Here is a 13,908-nt window from a genome sequence, read left to right as displayed (position 1 = left end):
AGAGGCCCGCGTACCGCAAAAAAAAAAAAAAAAAAAAAAAAAAAAAAAACCACTTACAAAGACCTTGAAGGTGATTCAACCTAACCACCTTCTCAGTATCTCTAGACCACGACCCAGGCTCTGCTCTAACATTAGTAGTCAAAGGAAACTCACTACCTTCTAAGGAAGTTCCATTCCACTTTTCTCCTTAACTTGACTTGATGGTTCTGTTCTGCCAAAGCAACAAAATACTAAATCTAATACCTCTTCCACTTGCCAGATCTTGATATATTTGAAAATAGCTGCCCCCACCTATTTCTTCTCCAAAGGAAATAGCTCTAACTCCTTAAATAGTACCTCAAATAATTTGATGTCTACTTTCATCACAAGCCAGACAGTTTTCTTCTGGATAGGCTCTAGATCATCCATGTCTCTGAAAATGTGGTTCTTAAAACCGAACATAATACCTAAGGTATGGTGTATTACACTCCTCTCTAAGGGTCCTTATACTTTTAATCCTAAGAATCTATAATCTTTATGCTTCTGATTGCCTGAATAATACCATCTCTTCATTACCACCTCAAGGCCAAGAAAGAAGCATTTGAAGAACTGTTTTAAAGAATAGTATATTTAACTGTATGATATCACTTATATGTGGAACCCAAAAAATACAACAGACTAGTGAATATAACAGACTAGTGAATATACAAAAAAGCAGACTCACAGATATAGAGAACAAACTAGTGGTTACCAGTGGGGAGAGGGAAGGGGGGAGGGGCAAGATGGGGTAGTGGATTAAGTGGTACAAACTATTACATATGAAATAAGCTACGGGACTTCCCTGGTGGCACAGTGGTTAAGAATCCGCCTGCCAGTGCAGGGAACCCGGGTTCAAGCCCTGGTCCGCGAAGATCCCACATGCTGCAGAGCAACTAAGCCTGTGTGCCACAACTGCTGAGCCTGTGCTCTAGAGCCCGTGAACCACAACTACTGAGCCCATGTGCCACAATTACTGAAGCCCGTGCACCTAGAGCCGGTGCTCCGCAACAAGAGAAGCCACCGCAATGAGAAGCCCGCACACCGCAACGAAGAGTAGCCCCTGCTCGTTGCAACTACAGAAAGCCCGCATGCAGCAACGAAGACCTAACGCAGCCATAAATAAATAAATAAATAGATAGATAAAAATAAGCTACAAGGATATATTGTACAACACAGGGAATACAGCCAATATCTTATAGTAACTATAAATGGACTATAAGCTTTAAAAATTGTGGGAAAAAAATGTTTAACAACATAGCAAAAAAAAAAAAAAGGAAATTCCCTGGCAGTCCAGTGGTTAGGACTCGGTGCTTTCACTGCTGTGGCCCGGGGGTTCAATCCCTGACCAGGAACTAAGAGCCCTCAAGCCAAAAACAAACAAACAAAACAAAACAAAAAATCAAAGAAATAAAATTAAAATGAAAAAATCACCTGCAGCACTTATCACAGTGCTATGCACAAATAACAGAAGTACCTGTAGTATTAAGCTGAACATAGTAAAAAGAATGCTAGAGATTAAACTTCAAGTCCTGACTCAGCTACAAATGTGGCATGTGACCTCAAAGAAGACAATTATTCTGGGCCTCAAAGTGGTTTCATGAGTCCATGAATTTCATGTTTCACAGCCAATTTACTATATATATGATAAAAACAAAACTTAGAGACAATGCAATTTCCATTGAAAACACCAATACACCACCAATTCCATATCCACCAAGACTATACTTTGATATGGATCACTAGGCAATATCTCACTAGCATTTTAAAGGGTACTTTCCCATTCACATATCTCTTAATTCTCACAACAACCTTGTGAGATAGACTAGTTGAAAGGCACCCCTATTCCTGACTGATGAACTGGCTTGTTTGCCCCTAGGGCATTTCAGCAAGCCTCAGCTACAGTATGCATATAAAATTGTTCAGAATACCCTTCAAACATTTCTTTTGTCTCCGTTATTAATGTTACCCCGATTTTAGTTTGCTAAAGAACAGCTGTCTGGGTAGCCTGCTGACATTCACTTTAAATTATACCCAACCCAAGAGAATCACGCTAAAATGGACAGTGATTGAGTACTAGGCAACCAGCTATTGCAGAGAAACTCATTCTTAGTGATCCAATCTTACCCTTGATTATTAGGTATATTACTATGCAATACTTTTTCTGTCACTGTTTAAAAAAAAGACAGATGTGATTAAAACAGTGAGATTTTTCCTATTTAACCTATTAAATTAGCAATTTTTAATGTATAATTTTTTTAATGATAAAATTTTCTTAATGATAATTCTCAGTGCTACCAAGGGTATGATGAAATGGGCATTGGTAAGAATGTACAATTTTCCAGAAAGCAATTTTGCAAAATGTATCAAAAGCCTTAAATTTACACACTGCCTGACTCAGTAATTAAATATATATTTAAGAATCTAGGGGCTTCCCTGGTGGTGCAGTGGTTGAGAGTCTGCCTGCCGATGCAGGGGACATGGGTTTGTGCCCCGGTCCGGGAAGATCCCGCACGCCGCGGAGCGGCTGGGCCCGTGAGCCATGGCTGCTGAGCCTGCGCGTCCGGAGCCTGTGCTCCACAACGGGAGAGGCCACAACAGTGAGAGGCCCGTGTACCGCCAAAAAAAAAAAAAAAAAAAAAAAATCTAGGGCTTCCCTGGTGGCGCAGTGGTTAAGAATCCGCCTGCCAATGCAGGGGACATGGGCTCGAGCCTTGGTCCGGGAAGATCCCATATGCTGCGGACCAACTAAGCCCATGTGCCACAACTACTGAGCCTGCGCTCTAAAGCCCGCGAGCCACAACTACTGAAGCCCGTGAGCCACAACTACTGAAGCCCACGTGCCTAGAGCCCGTGCTCCACGAGAAGCCACTGCAATGAGAAGCCCACACACCACAAGGAAGAGTAGCCCCCGCTCATCACAACTAGAGAAAGCCCGCACGCAACAACAAAGACCCAACGTAGCCAAAAATAATAAATAAAATAAATGAATTTGATAAAAAGAAAACTATAATTTTTTTTTTTGACCATACTGTGCAGCTTACAGGATCTGAGTTCCCCGACCAGATATTGAACCAGGGCCCTCTGCAGTGACAGCGTGGAGTCTTAACCACTGGACCACCAGGGAATTCCCCCAAGGATGCTTTTTTTTTTTTTTTTTTTTTTTTTAAGGATGCTTTTTTAAAAGAATTTCTTGGGGGCTTCCCTGGTGGCGCAGTTGTTGAGAGTCCGCCTGCTGATGCAGGGGACACGGGTTCGTGCCCCGGTCCGGGAAGATCCCACATGCCGCGGAGCGGCTGGGCCCGTGAGCCATGGCCACTGAGCCTGCGCGTCCGGAGCCTGTGCTCCGCAACGGGAGGGGCCACAACAGTGAGAGGCCCGCGTACCGCAAAAAAAAAAAAAAAAAAAAAAAAAAAGAATTTCTTGGGAGTTCCCTGGCGATCCAGTGGTTAAGACTCTGAGATCCCACTAAAGGGGGTTTGGGTTCAATCCCTGGTCAGGGAACTAAGATTCTAAGATTCCACATGCCAGGCAGCATGGCCAAAAAAAAAAAATTTCTTCATGTCTGGTAATGAAAGGTAGACAAAATAATAACAAGAGAACAGGGGACTTCCCTGGTGGTCCAATGGCTAAGACTCCAATATCGGAGGCCCAGGCTCGATCCCTGGTCAGGGAACTAGATCCCACATGCATGCCGTAACTAAGAGTTTGCATGACACAACTAAGGAGCCCATGGACCACAACTGAGAAGCCCACCTGCCACAACTAAGGAGCCCACATGCCACAACTAAGGAGCCTGCCTGCCACAACTAAGACCCGGTGCAACCAAATAAGTAAATAATTTTTTAATTTAAAAAAAAAAAAAAAAAATAGAGTAATAAAGTCAGAAGTAAGGAGAAAATAAAGCATGAAGTTTTATTTCTAATTACCTACTATTAGGATCTGATCTTGGCATTCTCTAGGTGAATATTTTCTTAATCTATTCAAGGAAAAATAAAGAAAGAACAAATCAAAGTTATAGACATAGAAAGGATAACAAAGGCAAAGGATAACAGAATCAGGATTCCCCTTTGGAACAATGGACAGAAATCAGGAGTTACAGAAGGAGTACAGGAGTGTAAAAAAGTCCAACACATAGATTCAAAAAACCAACCAGGGGCTTCCCTGGTGGCGCAGTGGTTAAGAATCCACTTACCAGTGCAGGGGACACGGGTTTGAGCCCTGGGCCAGAAGATCCCACATGCCGCGGAGCAACTAAGCCCATGCGCCACAACTACTGAGCCTGCGCTCTAGAGCCCGCAAGCCACAACTACTGAGCCCGCATGCCACAACTACTGAAGCCCACACGCCTAGAGCCCGTGCTCGGCAACAAGAGAAGCCACCGCAACGAGAGAAGCCACCGCAACGAGAAGTCTGCACACCGCAACGAGTAGCCCCCCCACACCACAACTAGAGAAAGCCCACGCGCAGCAACGAAGATCCAACACTGCCAAAAATAAATTAATTAATTAATTTTAAAAAACCAAACAAACAACCAACTGAGGACAAAGACTTGGGTTAATAGCAGTTCTAGAGAAAAAAAGACCTACAGGTGACCTTACTACCAGACAAGTAAAAACTAACACTGAAAAGTGGATATTGAAAGAAAAAAGAACCTAATTTATTCTAAAGCAACATTGATGGAAACTAAGCTCCCCAAGGGCAGGGATCATTTTAAATTCCTTAATCACTTTACTTTCAGGGCCTAATACAGTAGTATCTGGATCAGAACATATGTGACAAACTGACAAACTGTAGCGTGTCCAGAGGATGATGCCCACACAGTAAAAAGTTTAGAAAGCACATTTCAGAAGAGGTGGCTAGAAGGAAAAAACTGTTTAGTCTGGAAAATAAAAAATTTAAGTGGGACAAAATAACTGTAACTAAATAGCTGTAAAGTGGAGATTGGAGCTACAAGGAATAATTGTAGACAGCAAAATTAGAACCAGTGAATAAAAACTGCAGGGAGGCAGCTCTGAGATAATTATCAAGGAAGTCTTTCTAAAATGACAAATTTGCAAACCTGGAATTGATAGCCACCAGCTGTGAAGTCCCTGTCTAGGGGAATACTTCCTAAAAGAGAGAACTGGATGAATCACTTATACTGTGTGAAAAACTGCACTAGATTATCTCTAAGATCTCTACCAAGTCTATGATTCTACAAGTAGGAAGAAGTCCAGTAAAGTAATTATTTTTGCTCTCAACACTGCCAAAGTTTAAAAAAAAAACCTAAAACCCAGGAATTTCTTTAATTAAAAGGAACAATCCCACCAAGAAGGGATAAAGGTTGACCTGTTGGTCAAGATACTTGATATGAAGAGACTGCTTTGCTTGGGATTAAGCTTTTCATTGGGAGTGAGAATAGGTCACCAATTCCAGCTACAGTCACTCACTTCCTGTTTGGCCAGGGGCAAATGACTTCACCTCTCCACTGGAACTGAAAAATAGTAATTTAAAATACCAATATTACAGGAATATAATTTAAATTAGTTAACTGCAAAATACTTTAGAATTTATCTTATGTGACAATTAAAACTGCATTTTCCACCTGAAACTAACATAATATTGTAAATCAGTTACACTCCACTATAAAATAAAATTTAAATTAAAAAAAAGAAATACTAAAAAAAAACCTTGCATTTTCCTACTTTACACATACACTACAGTTGAACTATTAAGTAATCTATTATAAATAATAAGAACCAAGTTTCTCACTGACAGAGAAAGAAATTACAAATAAGCAAGGAGGTGAATGCTAGAATGAACTCTGTGGTGCTGGATTAGAGTCAGAAGAGACCAGTATGAATCCATGATTGTATTTATATACAGATAGATACAGAAACAGATCTGTGTAGGGAATTCCCTGGTGGTCCAGTGGTTAGGACTCTCTGCCCTTTCACTGTTGAGGGCGCAGGTTCAATCCCTGGTCGGGGGAACTAAGATCCTGCAAGCTGCGACACGTGTCCAAAACAAAACAAAACAGGTATGTGTATACCCGGGTCAGTATACATACATATATTTCCCAGCTCTGTTCCCTAAGAGTGCCAAGAAGCAGTGATATCCCAGTAGCAATGAGTACACCCAGTTCATTTAGAAACCAGACCTTGGTTTCTAAATATTTTTCTGCAATAAAAGAAACCAGAGCTCGTTGAAGAAATGGTTGGTTCTAGGGCCAGGGCTGGGGAAATAAAGATGAGACTGGGGCTTCCCTGGTGGCGCAGTGGTTGAGAGTCCGCCTGCTGATGCAGGGAACGCAGGTTCGTGCCCTGGCCTGGGAAGATCCCACATGCCGCGGAGCGGCTGGGCCCGTGAGCCATGGCTGCTGAGCCTGTGCGTCCGGAGCCTGTGCTCCACAACGGGAGAGGCCACAACAGTGAGAGGCCCACGTACAGCAAAAAAAAAAAAAAAAATGAGACTGGAGCATCTTGCAGCACCAGAAAGTAAAAATGTGATCCAAAAGAAGTGGGGGGAGGGGGGGCTCATGTCAAAAGAACATAGGTGGCAAATGGCCAAAGCTATAAGAATTTATGCAACAAAATATAGTACTGGATTACAATCCAAAGGGAGAAAAATGTTCATGAATCCATACTGATATAAATGATTAAATAAATAAATGGGGGAAAGGCACAAATCTTCCTTACAGAAGAATTCCAAATAATAAATGTAGGAGGAATGAGGGAAACAGAAAATCACCACTAGAGTAACACAATAATAATTGCTGCTGCAGGCAAGTTTCACTGCCGAATGCTAAAATTAATGGATGAAACTTTAAGAAAGAAAATCAGATCTTTGTTTAGCCTCACAGAGATATTTACTAATTACTGTGGGTGGTTTTAACTTATGCTCACAAATTCTTTGATACTCATCCCTTCAGGAGGTGGAGCTTAAATTCCCTTGCCCTGGAGTGTGGGCTTTACTCAGTGACTCATTTCTAGCTTTTAACAAATGAAGTAAGGAAACGGAAAAAGAGTCACTTTATTGAAAGCAGGTAGCCACACGACCTTCAATCAAGCTACCAAAGTTAACATCAGTCATAAGTCGTGTTGATATCAGATATCCTCTGATATGAAATATGATGGGACAAGAAGGGCATACCATCTCTCTGGTAATCTTGCCTAAAATGCCTAACCTCACTCAGGCTAATCAAGAGAAAACAGAAAATGCAAATTCAGGAACACTCTACGAATGACCACCATTCTTCAAAAGTGTCAAGCATCAAAAGCAAGGAGAAACCAAGAAACTGTCACTGGTTGGGAGAAACTAAGGAACCATGACATCTTAAGTGCAATGTGGTATCCTGGATTGAATCCTGTAACACAAAAAGAGTATCAGTGTGGAAAAACTGGGGAAATCAGAGGAAAGTCTGTAAGTTAGTTGATAACATTAAACTAATGTTGATTTCTTAGGGCTTCTCTGGTGGTGCAGTGGTTAAGAATCTGCCTGCCAACACAGAGGACACGGGTTCGAGCCCTGGTCCGGGAAGATCCCACATGCCGCGGAGCAACTAGGCCCATGCGCCACAACTACTGAGCCTGCGCTCTGGAGCCCACAAGCCACAACTACTGAGTCCATGTGACACAACTACTGAAGACCACACGCCTAGAGCCCATGCTCCGCAACAGGAGAGGCCACCGTGAGGAGAAGCCCGCGCACTGCAACAAAGAGTAGCCCCTGCTCACCGCAACTAGAGAAAGCCTGCGTGCAGCAACAAAGACACCCAACGCAGCCAAAAATAAATAAATACATTAAAAAAAAAAGGGCTTCCCTGGTGGCGCAGTGGTTGAGAGTTCGCCTGCCGATGCAGGGGACACGGGTTCGTTCCCCGGTCCGGGAAGATCCCACATGCCGCGGAGCGGCTGGGCCCGTGAGCCATGGCCGCTGAGCCTGCACGTCCGGAGCCTGTGCTCCGCAACGGGAGAGGCCACAACAGTGAGAGGCCCGCGCACAGCAAAAAAACAAAACAAAACAAAAAAAAAACAACTAATGTTGATTTCTTAATTTTGATAAATGTATGATGATTATATAAGATGTTAACATTAAGGGAAGCTGAATGAAGAGTATACAGAAATTGTGTACTATCTTTACAACTCTTCTGTAATCTAAAATTATCTCAAAATAAAAGGTTTTTTTAAATTGCATTTTACCTTGTAAAATTAGGGAGAGTGAGGAAAGGTTATAAATACATTTCAAACGATTCTTAAATGCAAACTAACAAAATGGATTTTACGGGGCTTCCCTGGTGGCGCAGTGGTTAAGAATCCGCCTGCCGGGCTTCCCTGATGGCACAGTGGTTAAGAATCCTCCTGCCAATGCAGGGGACACGGGTTCGAGCCCTGGTCCGGGAAGATCCCACATGCCGCCGAGCAACTGAACCCGTGCACCACAACTGCTGAGCCTGCGCTCTAGAGCCTGCAAGTCACGGTTACTGAGCCCACGAGCCTAGAGCCAGTGTTCCGCAACAAGAGAGGCCACCGCAATGAGAGGACCGTGCACCGCAGGGAAGAGTGGCCCCCGCTCGCTGCAACTAGAGAAAGCCTGCGCGCAGCAACCAAGACCCAACACAGCCAAAAATAAAAAATAAATTAAAAAAAAAAAAAAAGAATCCGCCTGCCAATGCAGGAGACATGGGTTCGAGCCCCGGTCTGGGAAGATCCCACATGCCACAGAGCAAATAAGCCCGTGCACCACAATTACTGAGCCTATGCTCTAGAGCCCATGAGCCACAACTACTGAAGCCCACATGCCACAACTACTGAAGGCTGCATGCCTAGAGCCTGTGCTCTGCAACAAGAGAAGCCACCGCAATGAGAGGCTGACGCACCGCGATAAAGAGTAGCCTCTGCCCTCTGCAACTAGAGAAAGCCCACGCACAGCACCAGATGCGGCCAAAAATTATTTATTTATTTTTAATGGGTTTTACGGTGAGAAGATTAACTTTTCAACCTGTAAAGAATCACAAAAGTACATTCGGTTGACTTTCAAGCTTAAAATTTTAATGACATACAAAGTAATTCCCCTAAGGTCTGTGTTGAGAAATTAGCCTACAATGCTCTAAGAAGGTAGTGTGTACAAACCCCTCATATATATGTTTGCTCTATCCCCTTTCTTGACCCTAACTGTCCTCAGCATACTCACTCCTAGCAATAAGGCCACAGTAACCTGGTTCTAAGAGTGCCATTTAGAAGGACAAAGTGAAATCAGTTGATATCTACTCGGTTTCCTTTTCACACTGAGCAAGTCAAATGAACTACACCAAGATGACTTCAAAATGTTCCTCTCAGATTTTCTCGCTTTTTAAAGAAAAATAAAACCTACATATCAACGACTGATGCTTAATATTTAAAAAGGAGGAGGAGAAGGAGGAGGAGGAAAATAGCGATGTCAAAAATTTGAAGTATCAACAGCAAAAGTTTATGCAGCCAAAGGATGGACCACCAAATTCAGAAACAAGATTAGGAGAAAGAACAAGACCCTAAGATCAATAGAAACCATATCTCTAAAACTAAGCAACCTATCTTGATGTAGGTGGGAGGTTCAAACCACACAAGGGAACACTCATTCCCACCCCCACCCTACAACCAAAATTAAAACTGCAAGTATCTTTCCTTGTTCTCAAGCCATTTTGAAAAAGTATGACAAACTTGTCCTACTCTCCCCTGAAAGCCAATTAATTAATAGAAGTTTTCATACCCTCTAAAAAATAAAGCTTAGGCATAAGAAAGACAGGTGTTTCCTTCACTGTCAGCAAACAATGGAAAATGACTTTTTTAATATGTAATATAAACTTATTTATAAATTTGGGAATTTTAACTCAAGTAAGTATATGCTGGTATGACAAATATATGAAGAGTTGACTTAAAAAACTGAGACAGTGGGGAAACGTGTGAGAATCTCCCCAGCACCGTCCAACATAAATATTCCATAAGTTACAGAAAAAAGCCCAAAGAAACTTTTTGGCCAACCCAATAGGAGTTTGCATAGTGGAGAAAGAAGGCAGACCCACTAGGCTTCTGTGACTTGATTAAAACATCCCCTAAGAACATACAATGCCCTTAGTTTCACTTCTATAATCAACTGCATCCTTATTACTGATTTGGCTGCCCAGAAACAAAGGAGGTTCCCCGGCCAGTGGATAATTAATTCCCATGTGCATATGGCACTTAAAACTTTGGACATAAATAATTTTTTTAATTTTTAAATATTTATTTATTTTGGCTGCACTGGGTCTTCGCTGCGGCACGCAGGATCTTTATTGCGGCATGTGGACTCTTAGTTGTGGCATGCATGCATGCAGGATCTAATTCCCCAACCAGGGATTGAACCCGGCCCCCTGCATTGGGAGCACAGTCTTACCCATGGACCACCAGGGAAGTCCCTGACGTAAATAAACTTATATCTGGCTTATCAGTCTCCAGTGAGATTACTCTGCATGAATAAATTCTTAAGTGCTTGAATCACCCATGTGAACCAAAAATGTCCAGTTTCTGAAATGTCCAGTTTCTGAACTACTGTGGGAGTCAGAGGGACCTTGGTGTGGATGCCACTTTATCTGTGTGACCTTGATTCCTGTCAGTCTCAATTTCCTCATCTGTAAATAAACACCAACAACTAGTGCCTGGAAGATGCCAAGTGCTCAAAAAGTGATAGCTTTATTATATTTAAGGCAAATTTGAAAGGAAGTGTATAATTGAGGTAAAAACATTTCATTTAAAAAGCAGCAGTATGGGACTTCCCTGGTGGCCCAGTGGTTAAGAATCCACCTGCCAATGCCAGGGACACGGGTTCGAGCCCTGGTCTGGGAAGATCTCACATGCTGGGGAGCAACTAAGCCCGTGCGCCACAACTACTGAGCCTGCGCTCTAGAGCCCGCGAGCCACAACTACTGAAGCCCGCACGCCTAGAGCCCGTGCTCCACAACAAGAGAAGCCACCGCAACGAGAAGCCTGCGCACCGCCACGAAGAGTGGTTCCCGCTCGTTGCAACTAGAGAAAGCCCGTACGCAGCAACAAAGACCCAACACAGCCAAAAATAAATAAATAAATTCTTAAAAAAAAAAACGAAAAACAGCGGTATGGACCATCAAACCACATCAATTTAAAAGACATCCCCTGACAAGAGATGTACCATGCAAGAGAATTGAGAAGCGCAGTTAAAATGCTACAAGTAAAGTATCCCCTGTACTGTACAGATGGAGTCTCTTGCTTAGCAACTCTAGTGTTGTCTACCAAACACCCAGCCCATAATAGTTAGAGCATGACAACTGTTCACTCTAAATCCATGTGCTCAGCTTGGATTCAGAACTGATTTATAAAAATAGCTGCTGCTGCCGCTCTTTGAATCTCTTTGAGCTGATGACTGGACAGTGTTACCCTATAGGCCTAGAGCAGCTGTATTCCCTCACCACACCCATTTCTCTGTCTGCCCAGCCGAGCTGACGGCACCCCCACCCCACCCCACCCCCATCTCTGCAGCATACTATTCTCCCTCTTCCCGGGCTGAGTGAGCAAATTACAAGCACAAATATCCCCTGATGCAATGCCACAACCATCCCTGGGAAAGAGCAAAGGCAGTTGCCAAAAGCGCAGCAGCAGGAAAATGGGCGGGAGACACACACACGCAGAGCAAGAAACACTGCAATCCTAGGGAGCCAGGGAGAGGGAATCGAGAGGCCCTGGGGAGCAATACTGTAACTGAACCGAGGAGGGTGAGGAGAAAAGGGGGTTCCCAGGAGAAAGCTGGGTAACACTAACCATCCCGAGAAGCACGTTTCACTCTGGGTCTGGGTCCTTAAACACAGACCTAAGCGTAATCACTGTCTCCTCTCCAAAGCAGCAAATGCATTTAATTTACCCATTCCTGGATGGAAGGAAAACCCTAACATCCCCCGCCACCCCCACCCCCCCACAGGGTAATTTCACCGAAGAGCTCAAGCAACATACTAGCGGAGAACCTGGTCCATGTGCTAAATCACAATCTCTGTTCTGGGTAACATTTCCAACTGCCCCCGAGGTGCCTGTCCTATCCTCGCATCCCCACCCTTTACAGCGAGCGACCCCTGCGCACTCCCGCAGCCAGAAACATGCTTAGTCCCCAAACAGTGCTAGGGCCACAAACGCAGGAAGAGCCCTGCCTGGGGCCCCGTTCTCCCGACCACCCTCCAGCCCCTCCCGTAACCCCTGACCCTGCACACTCTCTAAGGCTCGCCTCAGTCCCACCTCAACTGACCCCCCAAAGCCTCACGGGACAACCTTTGAGTTCTACGTCCCCGAGCCCCACCGGGGCCTGACCCTGCACCCTCTCTAAGGCTCGCCTCAGCCCCACTTCAACTGACCCCCCAAACCTCACGGGACAACCTTTGAGTTCTCCTATGTCCCCGAGCCCCACCCAGGGCCCCAGGCTGCAGCCGACCCTCGCTCCCCAGGCTCAGCCCCATCCCCCGCCCAAGGCGTGCCTCTCGACCCCACCGCTCCAGACCCCAGCAGCTGGACTTCTCAGCCCGCCCCGCCCGGCGGGTCTCCGGATCGCGCCTCGAAGACTTGGAATATCACGCCCGCAGGCCCCCCCGCCCGGCCGCCCCCGCGTCCCAAAGCCGGCGGCCACCGCCCTTCCCCGCCTCGGGAGGGCCTGGTGGGGTCCCGGGCGGCCGCGGGGCGAGGCTCGGGCAGTCCTGGGGGCAGTGGGGAGGCCACCCCTCTGACGGGGCCCCGCCTGCCGCTGCACCTACCCGCCGCCGCCGCCGCGCCGGAGCCTGAGCCGGAGCCGGAGGGAGCCGGGAGAGGCCGAGAGCAGCCGGGAGGAGCCGGGAGCCAGCGAGTGAGTCCGAGGGGCGGGACGCAGGGAGAGGCCGCTTCCTCGTCGCCCTCTTGAGGGCCGGCGCGAGGGAGGGACGCCGCCACCGCCTATTCCGCGGGCGCCGCGTCTCCTGCCAATAAGCGCGGTGAGGGGGCGGGCGGACGACAGCGGCGGACCAATAGGCGCCGGCCCCGCCGCCTCGACCCCGCCGGGGTAGCGGCCAAGCGGTGGGCCGTTGGGGGAGAGGTACGCATGGGGGCTTCAGACGCCCGCCTCCCGCCCGCCCGCTGCCGCCAGAGCGGCGGGAGGACAGACCGGCCTACTCCGCTGCTCTGTGCATTGATCGTCGCTTCCTTTTAGAAGTTGGTGCCTGGAGCGGGGAGGATGTGGAGCGGCGGGGCACATGCGGCCGGGCCTGTGGCTCTATGACGTAACCTGGGAGGGGGCGCGGGGCGGGGCCTGGGGCGCTGGCCAGCTGGGCGCTGGAAAGAACCCTAGCGGGATGAGGACGCAGCTGGGGGGCCTCTCCTGGGCCGCTCTGCCACCAGCCACAAGTGGACGTGGCTTGTTCCAAGTTGAGATACTTTATGAATAACACACCGAATTTCCGAGACTTAAAAATATATATAAAATAGCTCATTCATAATCATTGATTACAATTTGGGTCATTACAAAATTGCAGGTTTGAATATCTTTGGTTAAGTAAAAACATATTTTTAAAAACAATTTCATATTTCTTTTTTACTACTTTTTAAATGTAACTACTGGAGGGACTTCCCTGGTGGCGCAGTGGTTAAGAATCCGCTTGCCAATGCAGGGGACGCGGGTTCAATCCCTGCAGAGCAACTAAGCCCGCGAGCCACCACGACTGAGCCCACGTACCACAACTACTGAAGCCCGCGCGCCTAGAGCCCGTGCCCTGCAACAAGACAAGCCACCAAAATGAGAAGCCCGCGCACCGCAACGAAGAGTAGCCCCTGCTTGCTGCAACTAGAGAAAGCCCGCGAGCAGCAACAAAGACCCAATACAGCCAAATAAAGAAATTAAAAAAATAAAATGTAA

At 46.1% G+C, this 13,908-nt stretch overlaps 1 protein-coding gene across 7 annotated transcripts in view; it reads right to left on the bottom strand.

Moving 5' to 3' along the window:
* MAP4 (microtubule associated protein 4) overlaps positions 1 to 12,925 on the bottom strand; it is a 170,781-nt gene extending 157,856 nt beyond the window's left edge. For all 7 annotated transcript variants that reach the window (XM_032649821.1, XM_032649823.1, XM_032649825.1 and 4 more), the window contains exon 1: positions 12,779 to 12,925. The gene's annotated coding sequence lies outside the window, so the exon portion shown is untranslated. The remainder of the gene's footprint in view (positions 1 to 12,778) is intronic.
* Between the last annotated feature and the right edge of the window lie 983 nt (positions 12,926 to 13,908).

Source organism: Phocoena sinus, chromosome 11 (genome assembly GCF_008692025.1).
Source record: "Phocoena sinus isolate mPhoSin1 chromosome 11, mPhoSin1.pri, whole genome shotgun sequence".
Classification (NCBI taxonomy): domain Eukaryota; kingdom Metazoa; phylum Chordata; class Mammalia; order Artiodactyla; family Phocoenidae; genus Phocoena; species Phocoena sinus.
The sequence above is the reverse complement of the archived record's forward strand: the minus strand, read 5'-3'. Positions and strand labels throughout refer to the sequence as shown.